Source organism: Canis lupus, chromosome 25, assembly GCF_003254725.2.
Source record: "Canis lupus dingo isolate Sandy chromosome 25, ASM325472v2, whole genome shotgun sequence".
Taxonomy (NCBI): Eukaryota; Metazoa; Chordata; class Mammalia; order Carnivora; family Canidae; genus Canis; species Canis lupus.
The window spans coordinates 31,827,664-31,848,075 of NC_064267.1; the positions used below are offsets into that span (position 1 = coordinate 31,827,664).

A 20,412-nucleotide genomic window follows, 5' to 3' on the forward strand; every position below is an offset into this window, starting at 1 on the left:
TTAAGATTCTCTCCCTCTCTTTCTGCCCCTCCTTGTTTGCACTCTCTTTCTCCTCTCTAAAAATAAATAAATAAATAAATAAATAAATAAATAAACAACTAACAAAATAAATAAATAAAATCCCCACCCTAAAAGCAGTAGGCTCAGGTGATTTTATAGATAAGTTCTACAAAACTTTCAAGGAATTGATCATCCCAATTTAACACAAATTCATTCTAGCAGTTAAAGCATAATAAGGAAAAACATTTCCCATATTATTGTATGAGGACAACATAACCCTTATTCCAAAACTAGATTAATACATTCTGTGAAAGGAACATTACTGGCTTATTTCACTTGTGAAAATAAGTGAATAATGCAGGTTCAAAAATCCTAAGCAAGATATTTGCAAATTAATTCAACAGTGTATATAAAAGATTATCATAATAATCAAGTAGAATTTATCCCACTAAAGCAGAAGAGTTTTAATAACAGAAGATCCTTAAATGTAATTCACTACATTAGTAAATTTAAAAAGAAAAATCATATCATCATATGGTATAGGCTGAAAAAGTATTTGTTGAAATGTAATATTGATAAATAATAAAAACTCTTAGTAAATGAGAAATAGAAGGGAACTTCTTTAACCTGATGAGGAGAGCTATTTTTTTGTAATGTCCTAAAGCAAACATTATCCTCAATTTGAAAACACAATTTGATTATTTTCTTTAAAAGCAAGAGCAATTTGATCTCACTTCTAACAATATTAAATAGGTAATCTTAGCCAATGTAATAAGACTCAAAAGAGCAATTAGAGTGACAAGGATTGTAAGGAGGAAGTAAAATGTCACTATTTATAGATTATGTGATCATTTACAAAGAAAATCTGAAATAATTTACTGAAAATTTATTTAAAGTAACAGAAGAGCTTAAAGCTGCCTGGTAAATACACATATTTATTTATATATATTTACATATATTCAAAAATTAGTTGCATTTCTAGACAACAGTGGCAAATAACTAGAAAACAGAAAGAGAAAGTAGCATTTATAATAGTCTCAGAGAAATTAAGAATCAAGGAATAACATTAACAAAATATATGCAAGTTGAGAAATGTTATAGGAAGCTTATAAATGGAGAGATAAAACGTATTCTTATAAAAATGACTTTTCCCAAATTGAATTACAGATACAATGAATTCCAATTAAAAGCCCAGGTCTTTGTTTGCTTTTAGAATTTGATAATATTATATACAATATATAATAAAAAGTAGAAAGCCACAAATATTCAGGACACTTCTAAAGGAGAAGTATATGGAGAGGGCACATGTCCTAAGTAGATATCAGGAATGATTATAAAACCATGGTAATTAAAACAGTATGTATTGATACAGAGATAGACAAATTGAACATTAGAAAAACCATCACTAGATCCATGAGTATGTGGAACTTTGGATTAGGACAAAAGTGGAATGTCTGATCAGTGAAGAAAACTAAGGATTATTCAATAAATGGAACTAGAAATAAAGAGTCATCAATGTAGAAAATGATACAAATGAAATTCTATGTCACTTAATGGCCAAATATCAATCCAAGTGATCCAAGGACATAAATGAAAAGACAAAACTTTAAAACTCTTAGTAAAAAAAATAAAAGAAAACCTTTTAAATCTTGAAGTGAAAAAAATATTTTTAGACAACATATCAAAAAGGGGCTATAAAGGTAAAGACTGATATATTTAACTGTATTAAAATTAAGAACACTTTTGTTCACCTAAAAATGTCATAGCTAATGTGAGTAACAAGTTGAAAACTGGGAGAATATATTACTATGCGCACAACTGAAAAAGGATTTGTATCAACACCATATAGAGAACTACTATAAAGCACAAACAATCCAACATAAAAATGGGCAAAAGACGTGAACAGGCATTTAAGAATGGGAAGGCCATATAACCATTAAACACTTGAAGATATGTCTAACACCATCAGCAGACTAGGAAATCAAGACCATGATGGGATATCACTTTAGACTCATTTAAAAATTACAATTCCAAGTGCTATAAAGGATGTGAACACAGGATATCTTTTACACTGCTGTGGGAGTAAATTTGCAAAAACAGCTTGCCACTGTCTCTTAAAGTCTTTCATATATATTATGACCAATGGCTCTACTCTTTGTTATATACCCAAGAGAAACTCTTGCACATTTTCAATAGTAAATATGTATAAGAATGTTCATAGGAGCACTGTTCACAACAGCAAAAGCCTGAAGTAATCCAAAAACCCATCAACAAAAGAGTAAATAAAAGAGCTGTGATATACTTACACAGTAAATAGCATGTTACATGTCAGAAAAATGAACTACTGCAATATGCAATAATATCATGATAAATTTTAAAAGTCTTCCAACATTACATGTAGCATATTATATAGTAAAAAAAATATCCAAAAATTACACACATACACACACACACACACACACACACACATACACACAAAAAATGTTATGAATATCTAAAAAGGAAATCTTTGAAATACACAAAAGACAAGCAAGGGCATGAATCAACATAGGAATCATAATGATGGTAATGTCAGGTGGGAGGAGACAGCAGAATGATATGTGGGCAGGGGGAGAACACGTGATTATTTATAGGTTATTTTTAAGGTCCTGGCTTTAATTTCAACTTATGGTTTATGGATATTTATTACAGAATTAAAACAAACAACAAACAAACAAATAAATGTATGGGCCATGCATGCATGTGTCTGAACCAAAGATGATGGCTAATACATCTAATCATAATTAGGGAAAAATAAGGAGCACTTAAGAAGTCTCTGGATCAGCAATATCCATAGAACTCTCTGAGATGGAATATTCCATATCTGCATTAAGTCCAGTGCAGTAGCCACTAGCTTATGCTGAGTACTCACAATGTGGCTGGTACAACTGAGGCACAAAATTTCCAGTTGTATTAACCTGAATTAATTTATATTTAACTTTAAATAGGCACACAGTAAAAACAACTTTCAGTGGTGGGAGTATTGTTACTCCCAGTGTTGTACTGAAATTAGTATTGTTCAGGGATCAGTGAGCAAAATGACTTGGCTTAAGTAAATGGTTCTTAGCAGAAAGTAACCAAAAATAAGGTTGACCAGAGATAAAAGTTACTTACCTTGTGAAAAATCCAGTTCACCATCTCCAAAGAATGGAATGTCTACTTTTCTTTCCTCTTCTTATCTTTCCACATAGTGTGAGAAGGATATTTAATAACAAAATTCAACCACCACTTATGATATGCATTCATTCATTCATTCATTCACTCCTCGTTTAATTTTCTCCTTGCTTAAGCTCCCTGTTTCAGTAAACAAACAAGACTTATTGTAAACAAAGAAGATATAAGCCAGTTATTATTTGAGTAAAGTCTAAGTCTGCATGTTTAAATGTATTTACCTCCTTCGTGTTAATGGCATCATTCAATCACAGTTTAGTAGCTTCCAAGTGAGAGGATTAGAAGTGTCAGGGGAATTGCTCACTCAAACCAGGAAATGTGGGGTTTTTAGTTCAAACAGTATCTGAAGGAAGCTGGTAAGCAACAGCTGAGAAGATGAAAGATCAGACCAACGCCTCCCTTTGAAGTAAAGACTACTCAGACTGTGAGTATAACAATGTTCATTACTGCCAGAACTCCAAGTGGCTGTTTGACGCATGCTTTAGAATGTATCATAAAATCTATAAAAATATCAACAAGATGCTTTCAAGTGACACGAAACAGCTAGAGTGCCCTATTTGCAGGGACACTGCTGTTTAAAGGCAATTTGCTGGATTGCTTTCCATCTGGGACCAACGCAAGTGCCTTCCAATCTCTCTCCCTCCCTCCCCCCCCCCCCCCGCCACCCCGCACCCCTTCCTTTCTTGCTCCCTCCTCCCATCCCCAGCTAGAAACTAAGATTTTAAATGTTTCATTTCTGCTTCCTTTGAGGGCCAGGAAGAGAAAATGAAGCTTTTCTTGGCTTGCTTCTTAACTCTCCTAAGAGATTCAGAGACAAAAAGATTGCTTTGGGAAAATAATAATGCCAAATGAGCATTAAAATAATAAATGGGTTTTCTGGAAATTAGGTTCTCAGAGGTCATGCAATTAAAAGTTAGGAGGAAAACACACCTCAGGCTTGATTGGAGGAGACAAGCGAGAGCCAGGGCAAATACTTCCACCATACTTCAAGTTCCATTCAAGGTTTGAAGCAAGGGAGCTTGTTGATTAATCTATTTGCATACTTTCAGGACTTGATAACAAGCCAGAGTGTAGTATAATTTCATAGGCACTGATTATTAATAATAATGAGGACCGTGATTAGGGCCCTGAATATGGAGGGGTCACAGCAGGGTGCAAGGCAAACATGAGTCAGCAGCACAATATTATTTGAAAAATAACAAACAAAGGCCCTCAACTGCCTGAGGAGACGTGTGGATGCCTCTCATTATATGAATGTTGATATATTAGACTTTATCGTGGCACAGTTAAAATCAAGGAACTTATTTCTCATATACTGTCCTCAGAAAAGCTTTATGGAAATTCAAGGACCCTTGGCAGCTTGTGTTTCAATAAACGTGCTTCCCTTGTGACTAGTGGGTCTTTCAGTAAGAGGATCTGTTGGGATTCTTCACTTCTCCCAGCAACCTCTACCACAGGATCGATCCCTGACCAAAGTACAGAGAAGAACCTTTCACAGAAGAGTGCTTGCTTGCCTTGCTGAAGAGGGCAGAGGTGTCCAGAAGTAAAGCAACCGTGCCAAAGACCCAGAGCTGGTAAGGGGCTAAGTTTTGGATCAGAACCTTGGTTCCTTCCACCTAGTGCTCTCTAGATAGCCCACGAAAATTCCAACTTCATTTTCTCACTGGACTAGACAGCCAGATCTGAGCAATAGGACAGAATTACATATCATTTGGCTGCAAAATCCTGAGAATTTGACAAACCAGCTCTAAAAGCCTACTCTTCATCAGACCAACAAGCCATTTTTGAAATACAGTGTTTCACACAAAGGAGTATTTGGTGAGGAATAGAAGCAAAGTGACATTTCAGGCTAATATGTTTGGATGAGTTAAACTGTGGTTGACGTCTTCATTTGAGGAAATACTTCTCACTTATTCCCCCTCACTCCAAAACAAGCATGAAATGATAACGTGAGAAGCAATGCTATGCTAACGCGTGTGACTATGTGTCTGAGTCTACACAAATGCCCAGCTGAAAACATCACCCATACCCCAGCTGTGAGGTCTGTAATACATCTTTCTCCCCAGAGTGTGTTCTGCAACCCACACATAACAAAGGCCTGCTTAGAGGGTCTCTAAGGTCCTTTCAGATCTAGCATTCTCTGGTACTATAATTTGAAGTTTTCCTTCAGACCTCTTAGCTCTTTTGTTAAGCTTAAAAGATAGTCATCTGTTTCAACTTTTGATTAATTCCGAGCTTTAATAATAGAATGTTATAGCACAATTCCTTTTAAATATGTTATAAAAGCTTAGCTTTTTAATGCCTCAAACACTTTTTTTCAAAGGAATATGAAACTTCTTGAACTTCTTGAAACTTCTTCAACTCTGCTTCCCAATAGCAGGCTTTCCTCAGTTGCCCTTTTGATTCTATTACATGGTAGATGAAAGCCACAATCCTCCTTACTGAGAGGTGGGGTCTATGTCTTCTCCCCTTGGATCTGAGTGGGCTCATTCCTGCTTAATCAAAGAATACAGCAAAAACAATAAATACAGGGCTCGTTTCTGGGTCTTGGCCTTAAGAATTTGGCAGCTTCCACTTCCTGTCTCCAGAGTATTCAGCCATCATGCCGTGATGGAGACAAAACAGCATTCTGGAGGCAGTTGCATAAGGAATTGAGGCCCCCAGCTGAGCACCCAACCAAATCCAGCACCAATTTGCCAGTCATGGAAGTATGCCATCTTGGAAATAGGTCTCCCAGCCCCATTTCAACCATTCCAGGTAACACTGAATGGAACAGAGAAGAGTCAGCAGACTTCTGACCAAATTGCAGATTTGTGACAGAGTGAATGGTTGTGTTGAGGTAGTTTGTCATGTAGCAATAAATATTACTAGTAGTAATGATGATAATGAAGATAATAAAGGCAACGTTTTATGAGGATTTATCAGGTTCTAGGTATAGTGCAAAGCACGTCACATGAGTTATATCGTTTAATTTTCACAACAAATCAAGGAGGTAGCCACTCTTATTCCTCTTCATAGAGAAGGAAACCAAAGCTTCACATCACCAAACACCTAGCCCAAGTTTATTTAGTCAGTAAGTGCACTCACAGGTCACCAACCCAAATCCGCCTTCTTGTTCTACGCTGAATTTCCCTGTCTCTTGATGGCCTTGATGATTCATCCTCTACATGGCTTTGACTACTGCCTTTCTACAAAAGATACCTACATCTGTTCTGATAGTTCTGACTTCTCACAAGCTTCCACTCGATATCTGTAAGAGCATAAGTAAATGTCTCCTTGGATCTTCTACCTCTGTGCTACTTCTAAACCTTGCAATTTTCATCTGCAATTCCTTTGTTTGCCACTACTTCCCTTCTGGGCAGTGGGGATCCCACAGGAATGGGCTGGGTCTTATTCTTCCCAATATCTTTAGTGTCTGGCACATAGTTATTTGATTCTGCACAAGTATATTTAACTACATTATTTTCCTGCTTTCACCTCAAAGTCATTATGTCCCAAAACAAACTATCATCATCTCCATTGTCTCCTCTTCCATATTCCATCAGAGACTTCACCATACTCATAGTCCTGCAAACTTGGAAGCATTTGAGACCTGCTTCTCCTTCAGGCAGAGTCCTGTCAATTCTTCAAAATACCTCTCGCTTCTCATGTGTTCATTATATTCCCTCATCCTGACTCCCTACTACCTCTGGATTATTGTAATTTTCCTAAAACTGGTTTTCTTGCTTTGTCTTCTCTCTTCCAATCCATTTTGAACTTTTTTTTCACAAATGCCGAATGAGTCTTTTTCATGAATTGCCTTTATCTCATCACTGCCCTCTCAAAATCCTTCAATGGCTTGCTACCCCCAGGATCATGTGTCACTGTTAGTTTTATGAATCAGGTAAGATGCTTTCACTTGCAAGTGAAACTCAACTTGTACTGGTCTAAACAAAGAAATCTGGAGTTCAGAACAAGGATCCAATGGTTCAAGATGTTAAGGATCTAGTTTCTTTGCATCTCTCCAACATTGGTTTCATGCCATGCCTGGCCTCTATCATTTATGTTGCCTCGTGGTGGCGTTGGGCTACATATACCCTTGATAACTCCCAATAGATTTACTCCCTGTAGCTTTTTTTAAGAGTAAAGAAAAACTTTCCCAAAAATATCCAGTAGACCTTTCATTTCATTTCTTTAGCAAGTTAAACTTGCTGTGGCTTACAACAAGTGTTTATTTCTAGCACATTAAACACATTCAGTAAAGGTTGGCTGTAGTTCTGCTTCCTATAGTCTTCATTCCAGGATCCAGACTGAATGGGCAGCCCTTATATGGGATGTTACCAGAACCACACCTGGGCTCTCTTTCCTAGATCAAAGTGAGCCTCATGACCAAACCTGACATCTGTGAGGTCAGGGAAATCAGTGGGATCACAGACAAGGACAGCATTATGGGAAATAATAATATTCTTCAGCCTAAATTGGGTCACGTACTGATTCTTGAACCCATCACCTGTAAATGAATGGAGACTGCCCCTCTGCCAAGACACACGCTTTGAGCTGAGAGTCTGATTCCCTAGGAGTTTTGCTATTATCCAATAGGGAAAGAAGGTTGAGGATTTACCATAATGTCCAATATATATTTAGCATTCAAGATCTCAACCCAGTGGTCCAGTCTCCTACTGCTCTCCCACTCATCAATGAGCACTTTCTTCTGTGGACAGACATCTCCAATGCTGGTTATGTTGGTTTTTCTACCTGGAATGCCTTCTTGTCTGGCCTCCCATTCTGCACACACCTATCCATCTTCTAGGAAACTCCATCCAACAATTCCACCCTCTGACAGTACTTCTCCAACATCAAACATCAAACACCACTTACTAACATGAACTCTTAGAATTTGAGATATCCAACAACCTTAAAAATAATTTAGCTCAGCATCTCCTAAAGGGAGGATACTCCAATCTTTTACGTGCTTTGTGCCCTCCCACCACAAAAGTAAGTGGTAAAAAATGTGGTCAGAACCCCTGTATGTGTGGTATAATCTCTCTTAGTTATTCATAATGTTCAGTAGCACCTAAAATCTTCAAGAGGTCTTTATAAAGTTATTATAATTAAGAAATCAATAATATTAATAATAAAAACATTATATAAAAAATACATTCTATTAAAATCTATTTCTAAAATAAATATATTAGTATACATTTGAGAAAATAATAATTATTTTTTAACTAAGACACTGTTAAACTTTAACTTGGCATTTTCTAAATATGTTTGTCACTGACTAATGTTTTCCCTGTAACCTAGATTGGAAAATGCTGACGTAGGCCAAACCTCTCAATTAATAGACTATATTGTGAGATCCAGGTAAGTCTAGTGGACTTATCTAAGGTCATACAGCCTTTCTGTTTCTTTCTGTGTGAAACAGAAAGAGAGGCAGGCTTGGAGGTGAAAGTCTGAGGAGTATATCTGTCTTTTAATGAGTTTTAGTGTAGGTAACCACAAAACATTCAGAACATCAATGTCCTCTCCTTTGTCATATGAGGATCATAATGATATTGACTTCTCAGTGTTGTTGTGAAATGAGATAATGTGTGAAAACGCTTTATGAAGCACCCTATTTCATACAGATGTACAATTATTACATACTCATAATGAGAGCTAAAATTCAAGTCCCCAGGCTTCCAGCCAGTGCTCTATTTCTATACCATCCTGTCCCCAGAGTTCCCTCAGTCCCTTAATTCTTCTACTATGTTATTAGTCATTTGGCCATTTCCTATCTGTATCCTCAGCAAGGCTGTACGTTTCTTCAAGGTAGGTAATATATCTTCCATTTCCATTATTTGTTCATAGCACCAAGCACAATATGATGTATACAGTGTGTATTTGAGAAATAATAAATTGAATTTACTCCTGTGACAACTGGAACATGATAATCAGTGTAGAGAAAGTAAAATTTTCAGGTCCACTAATTTCTTTGTATCTATCTGAATACTGAGAAAGAATTGAAGGTAATTCCATACCCTAAAAGAAGTGCAAAGGGAGTTTCAAAGAAAATGAGTTAGATAATTTAAAAGTTTGACCCGAGAAAGGAAGGTTTAGAAATTGAGAGATTTTTTTTAGTACTCATTATGAAAAATTCTAATTGTGTTTCAGAATGACAAGTCCTTGCAGTCTGAAGTTCTATATATAGTTACAAAATACTTTAAATAAATATACATGAGTTCATATTTGTTTCATACTTGCACTGACAAGTGCAAAAGTCTGAGGAAGTTAGTAAAAATTGGGCTTTATTATTTCCATTTATTTAAGAATGGGAGGAATATTCAGTTCATCCATGATTCTAGAATTTCTTTTGTTTAAAGCATCAGTTTCCAAATAAGTGGTAAATGTTTGAAACTCTGTAGAGAAAAGGTCTGACCAATGCCAGGATTATTTTTCTCTAATAGGTCATGATTAGTGTTTGAAGTAGAAATAACTTATCAACGTTGCTTTTGCAGGATTAAAATTTTGTTTTCCTGCCTGTATCTTTCAATAGGCACTGATGGATAAAATTTGGTTTTGAAACTGACTTTAAAAAATTACAGCTTTTCTACTTGTTTGTTCAATATCTCCCTTCATGCAATTCTTCATTAATATTCCCAGCTAAGTAGGTTCACAGGATATTAATGAGTGGCATATTTCCCGTCTCCTTTAGCTAGAAATCCTGGAAATACTTAAAACAGAAGAATGAACTTTTACTACAAACATATTTAGAAGTTTAATTAGCCAATATAGTATATAATTGCATGTATCAGTTAGGATAAGTTAAATTTTGCTATAACAATAAACATCTCCTAAATATAAGAGTTTATTTCTTGCTCTATTACCTATCTAATATAGGGAGTCAGGTGGCTGCACTCATCCTAATCATTCAGGGTCTCATTCTGATAGAGGAGTATGCTTCCACACTCACCATGTGGGTGACTGGGAAAGTTACAACATATCACACTGACAATTGAATGCTTCCACTCTTAGCAAAAATACACAACACTTCCACTTCCCCTTAATTGAATAAAAACATAATCTAATAATTTCCAGGTCAATCTGGTCATTTTGGTAGTTTCTTTTTGGGCTTGGTATTCTCACTTAAATTCTACTCTGCATTGTCTGGTACATCAGTCACTAGCCTCATGTGGCTAATGAGCTCTTGAAATATGCTAGTGCCAATTAAGATGTGCCATAAATAAATAATACTGGACTTCTATAAGACAGTACAATTAAGAATGTAAAATATCTCATTAATCATTTTTTAATATTGATTATAGGTTGAAATGATATTTTAGATATATTGGGATAAATAAAATATATTATTAAAATTAATTTCTCTTGTTTCATTTTACTTTATTTATAACTATTAGAAAATGTAAAATGTCCATATGTGCTTTGTGTTGTATTTTGATTGTGTAGCATTTCCCTGGTCAGTTCAGGGTTTTGTCAGCCAGTTTAAGAGTCTGCTCTTTCCCTTCGTTCAGGGGCCAACTCTAGGTGATCAGAGTGTACATGGAGGACACTGAGTGAGAGGCTTATCTGGGATAGGCAGCCCTCTGTTCTCCTTGAGCTTCTATAGAGATAGACTTCCTTCCACTTGGTCTTTCAGGGACAGCCCCTAAACCCGCCACACTTAGCTGAGGTCAGTATTTCCAGCAAGACTTGATTGATACAAACCATGTCTGCACACAGACAAGATTCTCTCAAGGATACTAAGAGGCCCACACTCATCCTCTGTCCATCTCAGATCCATTGTTCTCTTCTGGGCATATTCAGGGCTTCTTTATAAGGTTGACAGTCTTCCTGAGCAACACTCCCAAACTTATGCACATTTTTTATTTTGGTAAAATATATGAAATATAAAATTTACCATTTTAGCCATTTTGAGTGACATCAAGAATGTTCACATTGTTGTGCAACCACCACCACCATCCACCTCCAGAACTTGATCATCTTCCCAAAATGAAACTCTGTACCCATTGGACAATGTGCATTTTCATCATCTCTCTTCCACCCTAAAGGAGCTCAACCCAGAGTTAGGCCACTGGCTTTGTCTTCCTAGAAGACACATCAGGGATTCAGTCTGCATTCAATTGTTCTCTAGAAAATTCTTAAACATCTCCAAAGGGAAACTGCCTAAACAAATACTCTATTTGCTTGTAGACACTGTCCATATAGCATTTTATCTAAACTTTTAAGAGTTAAGTATTTGTAAAAACCATATTAACAGGGAAAACAAGCATAAGCTGGGACTATCCTACATATGTTCACCCTTTGTATAAATCAGCTGTTCTTAAAGTGCAGCCTGAGGATCTCTGGGGTTCCTGAGACTCTCTCAGGAGGTAGGCAAAGTCAAAACTATTTTTATAATAATGCAAAGATAATATTTGCATTTTTCACACTCATTCTTAGGAGTGTACAATAGATTCTTCCAGAAACCACATGACATATGATGTCAAGGCTCTGATAGCTAAAGATATATATGTTTTTATATTCTTAAGCTTTCCAGAATTTTCCAGGGTTGTTCTTTTAGGGTATGAACATGTATGTTTTCCCAGATTAACTCTCTTTTTTTCTCAGGGATTCTACTGAACTTCTACAATTTTCTACAAGCTATCTTCACTTATATCTGCTATAACCTCTGCCTCTACAATTTCATTATTGTTCAATAAATCATTATTTTGAAAATCTAAAATTGTCTTTAGGCTTATGTATAAATTCAAGAAGAAGAAAGTAGATTTTATCATCTTCTTTTGCAATTCTTAAAAAAATATATCAGTTTTCATTTCTAATAAAGCAAATATCGGTATATATAACCTATCCACCACCACCACCCCTGCAAAAAAAGATCTGTGGGATCCTCAATAATTTTTTTAAAGATTTTATTTACTTATTTAACACAGAGAGAGAGGAAGAGAGAAAGAGAGAGCACAAGTAGGGCAAGTGGCAGAAGCAAACTCCCTGCTGAGCAAGGAGCCCAATACGGGACTGGGACTTGATGCCAGGACACCCCCCACCCCCACCCCGAGATCATGACCTGAGCTGAAGTCAGGCACTTAACCAACTCAGCCACCCAGGAGCCCTGGTTCTCAATAATTTTTAAGAGTGTAAAGGAATCCTGAAACCAAAAAGTTTGAAAAAAATCCTGTTATAGATAAATGGTATGCTAAATCTTGGGATTTTAGCCTGTTTAGACATAAAACTCTTTATCACTCTAAAAAAACTTACCTCTTACAATGAAAAGTTCTATTTTGCATGACAAAGGCCAGGAATTTGAGTCTGTTTTCTGCAGTCCATTCTACTTAATGATGTCTTTTTAATGGTAGAGAGGCTGAGGGAAGACTTAGAGAGGATTAAAAATCGTGTCTTAGTAGTTTAGAATATAATTCTTACATATGCATAAGTCATGTTGTGAGAAGAGGATATTTGGTTAGGACTCATGATTTTGAACACCCAAAACCTGTTCTGTTATCACTCTTAGCACTTTGAAATGGTCAAAAGATACCTGAACGAAGAATACAGCCAGACAAATAAACACTTTTGACTGGAGAGTTAGCTTTAAACTCCAACACAGAGCCCTAGCCCTTGTGAAGTGACTTAGGCCACATGATGTGCCAAGGACTTCTTGACTGTACTAGAGCCTCTTACTTGACCCCATTCTCTCTAGAAACAAATGTGGATGACCCATATAACTCAGTGAGACAGCAGCTGAAACATTTTCTGAAATAGTCACATTTCTATCTACATTTCATGATTTGTAGAGCAAAGATGATTCCAAGATCTATCTACATCTCATGACTTGTAGAGCAAAGATGATTCCAAGACAAAGATGACCAAAGATAGGAGGTGGAGAGTGAAGGGGGTACCATTTGACTTAGTAAAGCTTAAATTCCTCCTACTAATGTTCCTTTCCCCAATAATCTTGCTCAAATTTAATTTTGAGATAACCCAATCTTAGTAGCATTCCAACTTTCTACCCTCTTGGGTGGTGGTAGTGGTGGTGGGAGAGTGCCTTACCACTTTCTCGGCAAAGGTAACTTGGTTCACTCCTAGTTAGTAATCAGTTCAGCCCACTCAGTTCCTAAGACAGTAAATACCAAGCTGGCCAGGATCCCAACATTCCTAATAGCAGATAGAATGTGGAACTGGGTTGCAAACCTATTTGTAATATCCTCCAAGAGAGGGCTAAAGCCCCTGCTTGGATATTGCTTCAAGCAAAATGGGATTCACTGGGCCCAGCCCACTCCCAGCTACTTGGCAGGGAGTCAGACTAGTGTCAGTAGAGGGTCTAAAAGACCCCACGGATGACATAGTGACCAGTCAGTACCTTGAATTCCAATGTCCCTTGACCATTGTCATTTGGGAGAAGGGGATATCTCTAGAGCCATCTCTAATATCAGGTCAGTTCTCTTAGTCAAAGCCACATTTCTTCTCTCCCCAGCCAGCCTATCATTATAGTCCTAAAACTCCTTATGCATAAGAGCATAGGACCTAATTTACTACCTCACTATATTCACTTAGCCTCTTCCATCCTCCAGTCCTTGACACATGGTATCACTGGTTGTCTCAGCCACATGGTACCATTGGCTGCCTCGTCCTCCCCTGTGTAGGTGGTGGGCTCTAGCAGAGTTTCCATCATGCCTGTGTGACAGAAGCCACAGAAGCTCCAGTGCCCAGGTTCAATGTGTCTCGACCTATGCAGACTCTGGTTCCTCTCACCTTTGGAGATTCAGCCAAAGTTCCATACTACGGAGCACGGGATCCACTTCTCCAGCATTAACTCAGTGGGGCCAAGTAACAAAATCCTGAAATGTGGAGCGTAAACTTTCACCAACAAGAGACAAGATGAAACTATGACTCAGCAGGTAAATTTTTCTCCCTTCCTGCCTCTAACGAAAGGTTCCCAGGTACAGTGTTCGGGATAGCCTGTCCCAAGATGGCCACATGACTATGTAACTGGTTGGTTTCTTTCCTTCTTTTCCCAACTTTCCTGTTTCCCTCACCCTTGAAACTCTAGTGTCCCACACCCACTACCCCCTTCCCCAAGAAGACATTACCACGTAAGCTTTGCCTCAAGTCCTCTTATGATGTAACTTAGACACTGAAAGCCTCAGATCAATTGCTCTTCTCAAGGGACAGACAGAAGATATTGACGGGAAAGTGTCTGGAGCCATACTTTGTGTGCCTAGAGCAATTAAAAACAAGTAAAAGTTTTGATACAGAACTCATCTGTTCAACAGCAGTTTGGCCACTTGTAAATGAGGACACTCTTGTGCTCCTCTTAATTATGTTGTTCAATCTTACACTTTCCCTCATCCTCAGAGCCCTGCTCTTCACTTCTGGTTACTCTCCTTGCCTACCTGGGCCCATGGCAGTTTGTCTCACCTTTACTCCCTCTTGCTGGCCTCCAAACTCACCTTCATCTGTGCTCTCTCCAGCTCAGATGGAGTCACTCAGGTCTCTGGTTTCTCTTCTTCACATGTGGACTCTCATGCCATGTGCCCACTCCAGGGACCCAGAAAGCCAGCTCAATAAGCCTCAGCAGGTGGCCACAGTATCCTGTACCCTTAAGTAGAAAAGAAATATTTAGAAGCACTTGATTGGTAATGTAGGGAAACTTTAATGAGATAATATTATAGGAAATTAAACAATTCCCTTAAATGTACATTTGTTTCTTATTGCAATATGAGGATCAAGTTTGAGAAATGGAACCTATCAAGGAAACCCACCCAGATAACATGTAGCTAGAGTTCTGTCAATACGCACAAACTATCTTGAGGAGAGGGAGAGAGATAAAAAATCGGTGAACCAATTGACTTTGAATCTCTGTCTCTTCAAGTCTTTTCACCAAAAATTTGTCCAGCAAGCATATTATAAATGAAATGCAATGAATCCGATTGGTTTCAGGTTAATCAGTGAAAGATAATAGTGCATTTAGTAAGCAAAGTGATAGCCAGAGATACATCTGCTTAAAACAATAGAGCTGGGGGAGAGATTCGGGGGGTGGGGGGGATGAAACAGGCTAAAAAACCAAAGGGTGGTGCCTGCTGGAGGTCATGCTGCCCTTTAGTGGCTGAACCAGGCCTAGACCCAGGCCTCCTGCTTCCCAGGATACAGGGTGAGATTGGTGATTAATTCTTTGAGAAGCCCAAAGTAAGCTCTCTTGTTGGGTCATAGGACATTCTTATTATCCCTTGTCTGTCTCAGTTTCTACTGCTCTTCTGTCAGCCTCCAAAAACGGGACATGAAAATGGATTTGTTCAAGTGGTGACCCACAGATTCCAAGCCTTAGCACCTTTTTAAATGAGCAAGTGACACAGTGCCAGGCAAGATGCAACCTCCGCAAATGAATTAATTAGACTTTCAAAAAGAGCAAGCAGACTTGCCGTGGTGTTTTATTACACAGTTTTCTAAGTGGTAATTGAAAAAGAAGCACTTGATTTTAAATTCCCTCCCCGAGGTGTTAATTATGGCAGGGAGGGACTGTAGAGACGAAATCCTATGTAAAATGAATCGCTCCATCGCTCAGGACTGGCGGGGTCCAGAGACCCTCATACTCACTTTGGGAAATTGAAAGGGAAAGAGCAAGACACAAGGTGGTAGTTTGTCTCTGGGATCATTAGCCATTGCTATACTGGAGAAATTGAAAATCTCTCTTTTGGTGATGTTCTTCCAAAGTACTACAGATCAGGAGGTTAATATGAATCAAATTAAAGGGAAACACTGAACTTGAATTGTCTTCTGTGTAGCCTGTCGTGTCCCTTCTATTTCTCTCCTCTCCCTTTCCTTCCATCAGGAAAACTTAGTCTTTGGGCTAACTCAATGCCATTCAAGTTCCTTAAGACATTGAAACTCTATACAGGGGAATGCAATATTCTGTTCTCGTAGAAGATGTAAGAAGGGGAAGACAGGCATATGACACAAATGTGAACAGATCGATGGCTCCAACAGCACAAGAAACAAGGAAGTACGGTTGACTCTTGAACAAGTAGGGAGGTGAATGGGCACCAAACTCCTCCAGTCAAAAATTTGCATATAACTTTTGAGTCCCCAAAAATGTAGTTACTAATAGCCAACTTTTGACAAGAAGCCTTATTGATAAGATAAACAGTCAATTAACACATATTTTATATGTTATACATATTATATGCTATATACTTACAATAAAATGAATTAGAAGAAAATGTTATTAAGAAAATCCTAAGGAAAATACATTTACAGTACTGTACTACACAAAATCCACGTGTAAGTGGACAGATGCAGTTCAAGCCTGTGTTGTTCAAAGGTCAACTGTACAGTGTCTGTAACACACACACAGAGTAGAAGATTTATCCACGGTGTTATTGGTCCATACAGTGTTAGGAGACAGAGTCAGAGTTGAGAAGTATTACAAAATCATCCAATCGAATTCCTTCACCAGTGCTATAGTCCTCCTGGACATTCAGGATTCCAATTAGTAAGATTCGTAAGAGTGTGGGTTCTAGAGACAAGTGACACTGAATCATGACTCCATCATGTAACCTTAGGAAAGTTACTTAACCTCCCTATGTGTCAGTGTCCTCAGCAGTAAAATGAGGGTGATGTACATACTCTTTTCATCAGAACTAAGTTCACATATATAAAGCACTTAAAATGGAGCCTGGCACATGGGAAATTTTACCTAAATGCATATTTGTTTTGGAGTGGCAAAGGAGGTCTTATACAACCTCACAGATGAGAGAAAGATGATGCAGAGACACTTGCGGGGACCTGTAAAGGGTGGGAAGGGAGCGACTGCAAGGGACATAAGACAGGACCGAGTCACAGAGGTGCACACACACACACACACACACACACACACGATGCCTAGACAATAAGCCCACCTACCCATGACCCAACCCACTTTGTAGAAGGAAAGGAGAAATGGAGCCCAGATCAACTGAGTATTTACACCAAAGACACTGAGGGAAAAAAATGTGGAAAGATCTGCATCTCTCTTAAAATAATTAGGTATTTTTTTGCTATGGACACCAGAGAGAGCTTAAGAGCTAAATTCAATTCAATTTCAGAGACAAAGAATCTGTTTTGCACAACTGAGATTGTGACTCTGAAATTCATACCCACCAATCAGATCAATGAAATCATCCAGGGCTAGCTTGCTGCTGCTTTCCGGCTTTCTATTTCCACAGCTGCTTCCTCTGAATGTGGCCAGCTCCTGCCCCTGCCGCTCCCCGGAAGCCCCACCTTTGCAAGTCATAAAATGAACCCCGCACCTCCTCACCCAGCCTGGGTTGGCAATGACCCCATATGACACATGGGACTGATGTTCTTTAAGTCTGAGATGCCTTATGAATAGAGTGGTCACAACTCTGCCAAACTTGATGGAAGAATGGGAATGCTGGCTGGCCTTTCTGGGATTAGAGGTTCACATTTTTGTAGAGTTTTAGTGATACATGAATGAAGTAATGCATATAAAGTACAGAGTAGGCGCTCAGGAAAAATATATTATATTCTTGTAATTATTATTTTATTCTTTTGGTTCCAACATTTCTGAAGTTATGAAGTACATGCACACATGCATGTACGAGGGCATCTCTATACAGATGATGCGTATTTGCACAAAATTTTGGAAGGCTTGGGGAGTTCAGCTGAAAGATATTCCCTAAGGAAACTATTGTGTTGGACAGAAGCCACCTAGGAAGCTTTAAAAACACTCATTGTCCAGGGCATTCCGCAACTAAATCAGAATTCCTGGGGATAGGACCCCAAACATCAGTAATTCTTAAAACTCACACATAATTGCAAAGTGCTGACAAAGTTAGGAGCCCATGCTATAGTTTAGATCCTTGCTTCTCAAAGTATGATCTGGTACAGGCAGCATCAGCATATCCTGGGAGCTACTTGTTAGAAATGTAAAATCATGGGCATCACCCCAGATCTGCTGAGTCAATTCTGCCTTAGAACAAGATCCCCACCTCTTGAGGTTTTCGGTGAAGATTAATCAGTGGAATTGCAAGTTCCACTCTCTCTGGGTATAAAAGCTTTATCAATCTCTGGACCTCAGTTTCTTCTCAGTAAAATAGGTCTCAGCTCTGGCATCCAATAAGTCTACGAGTGGAAGAGTGTGGTCTCCCACCCAGAAAAAAATCCTAATATCCTTGGTCCTCCCCTCCCCTCCCAGCTGGAGTCCCTAGAGTGTCCTGCTGGGGAGTCCAACCCAGGAGCAACTGAATCTTGCAAGAGCTAAAAAGTATTCCCTTTAAATCAATAATTTGCAATTAAGCGCAAAAGACACTGAAGCCAAGGGGGTGCAAGCTTCTGGAAAGAGGACAGCTGAGCACTTCAAGCCTTCGGAACTGAGAAGGGGGAAAAGCCCAACCCTTTCCAAGCAAATAAATGAACATTCAGCTCCATTGTTTGTGAGGAAGCAAGCACAGGGACTTAAGTGGTACTTGAGAGGTGAAAAAAAAATCAAGAGCTTATATCAGCAGGACTCAATGCCAAGAGCTAATTTACTTTCCACTGTGCTCTCTGCTTATACACTTCCCATGGCTCAGTGCCCCACTCCACCATGCTGGGGACCTCTGAAGCCTTAGAACAGGGCTTCACAGTTTGCCGGTTGCAGGCAGCACCCAGCTCATGAAAGAACTGGAAGCCTGCCTGGGTCCCCTCCCCATCCTCAGCAGCAAGTGTCAGACCGGATTGGGTGAGTGCCAGGCGGGCAGTGCCAATGGGGAGCACAGAAGCAATATAAGCAGGCAGCCAGGATTGAATGATGGCTGATGGATGCTACGCAGTGGTACCTGCAATCTGGGGCTAGGAGCCATCCCACAGATCTCCAGAGATGGGCAGGGGTATGCTGAAATTCTTGAAACAAAATTGAAATGTGCTTCATTTTCAAAGTAAATGCATGCCATGTGGCACTGGGAGGCGGGGAAGGCAAAAAATAGAGTATAAAGAACTGCAGCTCTGGAAAGACAGGAAATTCAACGTATAGAGATTATAAAACAAAACACAGATCTTTTGATTTTCCCCAAAACCACAGTAAGATTAGGAAAGGAACACCACTTTTTATTTCCTGAGTATTAACAAATGGCTTACATACGAGTTATTAATAAATCAAAGCTGGACATCTTGCCCAGAAGGATAGGAAAAGGAATAACGTTTATTGAGGAGCTAGTATGTGCCTGGGTCTAGATGCTTTATGACAGCATCTCTTCTAGTCCTCATAGTACCATTGACACAGATTTTAGCATTAACTTCATTTTACTTGGAAGGAAATTTCCCAGGACTGATTTTCAATTCCAAAATATACATTGGGCCTCACGGTATGTCAAACACTCTTCTAATACATGAAGAAAGATCTAGAGAATTACAAGGCACAGTTCTGATTTATAATCAAGTCAGGGAAGCAAAATTCACAAAGAAAAGGTGACATAATCTGGCAAGTGCCAAGTGCTAAACAGATAGTGAAAAGCTATATCAATACGAATAGAGAGAGAGAGAGAGAGAGAGATCAGGACTTCAGTTTCAGTGGACAGGAAGACACACACAAGTTGATGTTGAGGGGGTCTTGAAAAAAAACAACCAACATGATTTGAAGGGTGAAGAGGAAGAAAGATATTTCAAGTGAAGAGGGCAGCTGGAACTAACATACAGAATGAGACAGTAGACTCCATCTGTCGGATGGTATGAAGACCCCACATGATTTCTTTTTCCTTGAAGATTTTGTGATAATCCAGAATTTTAAAAGTGGCCACTGTAAAGTTGTTGTTCAAATCTTTTTCACTCCTAAAGGAGTTCTAATCCCACAACATAGCAAGGAAATGTAACTACTTGGTCATTCAACAATTATTTGCTTACTTGCTTGGGGTCAAGCTCCTGAAGGCATATCCACTGGCTTGGCACATTGCTAAGAGCTCAGCCATCTGCAGAAAACATGGTGTCCAATTCCAGTCTCTCAATAGATGACATAGAACTGTAGACTAAGACAATCACCCAACTATAACTACTTTGGAGCACAGTTGTGTGCTGGTGCTATTCTCCTAAATGTAGAACAAGGGCTTTGGGGAAGGTTTCAGGCATCTCATACTAGCTAACTGGAGTTATTTTTATTAGTACCGAGATGAACCATTATTAATCTTGACATACTGGTGAAACCCAAAGTCATTGTCATAAGAGGAAAGAAGAAAGAGACATTAGGCAGAAGCTAAACCT

General features: G+C 38.6%; 1 long non-coding RNA gene across 3 annotated transcripts in view; it reads right to left on the bottom strand.

Annotated features, from left to right (window-relative positions):
• The window catches only part of LOC112670134 (uncharacterized), a 38,718-nt gene that overhangs the window by 17,212 nt on the left and 1,094 nt on the right, over nt 1-20,412 (bottom strand). The window contains exons 2-6 of one of the 3 annotated variants that reach the window (XR_003142786.3): nt 20,059-20,123; nt 14,634-14,782; nt 14,274-14,401; nt 13,936-14,021; nt 12,121-12,558 (exon numbers count right to left, since the gene is read on the bottom strand). This is a non-coding gene — a long non-coding RNA (uncharacterized LOC112670134). Of the gene's footprint in view, nt 1-12,120; nt 12,559-13,935; nt 14,022-14,273; nt 14,402-14,633; nt 14,783-20,058; nt 20,124-20,412 lie in introns of those variants that run through there. The other 2 variants (XR_004818264.2, XR_003142785.3) reach the window with 2 other exon arrangements.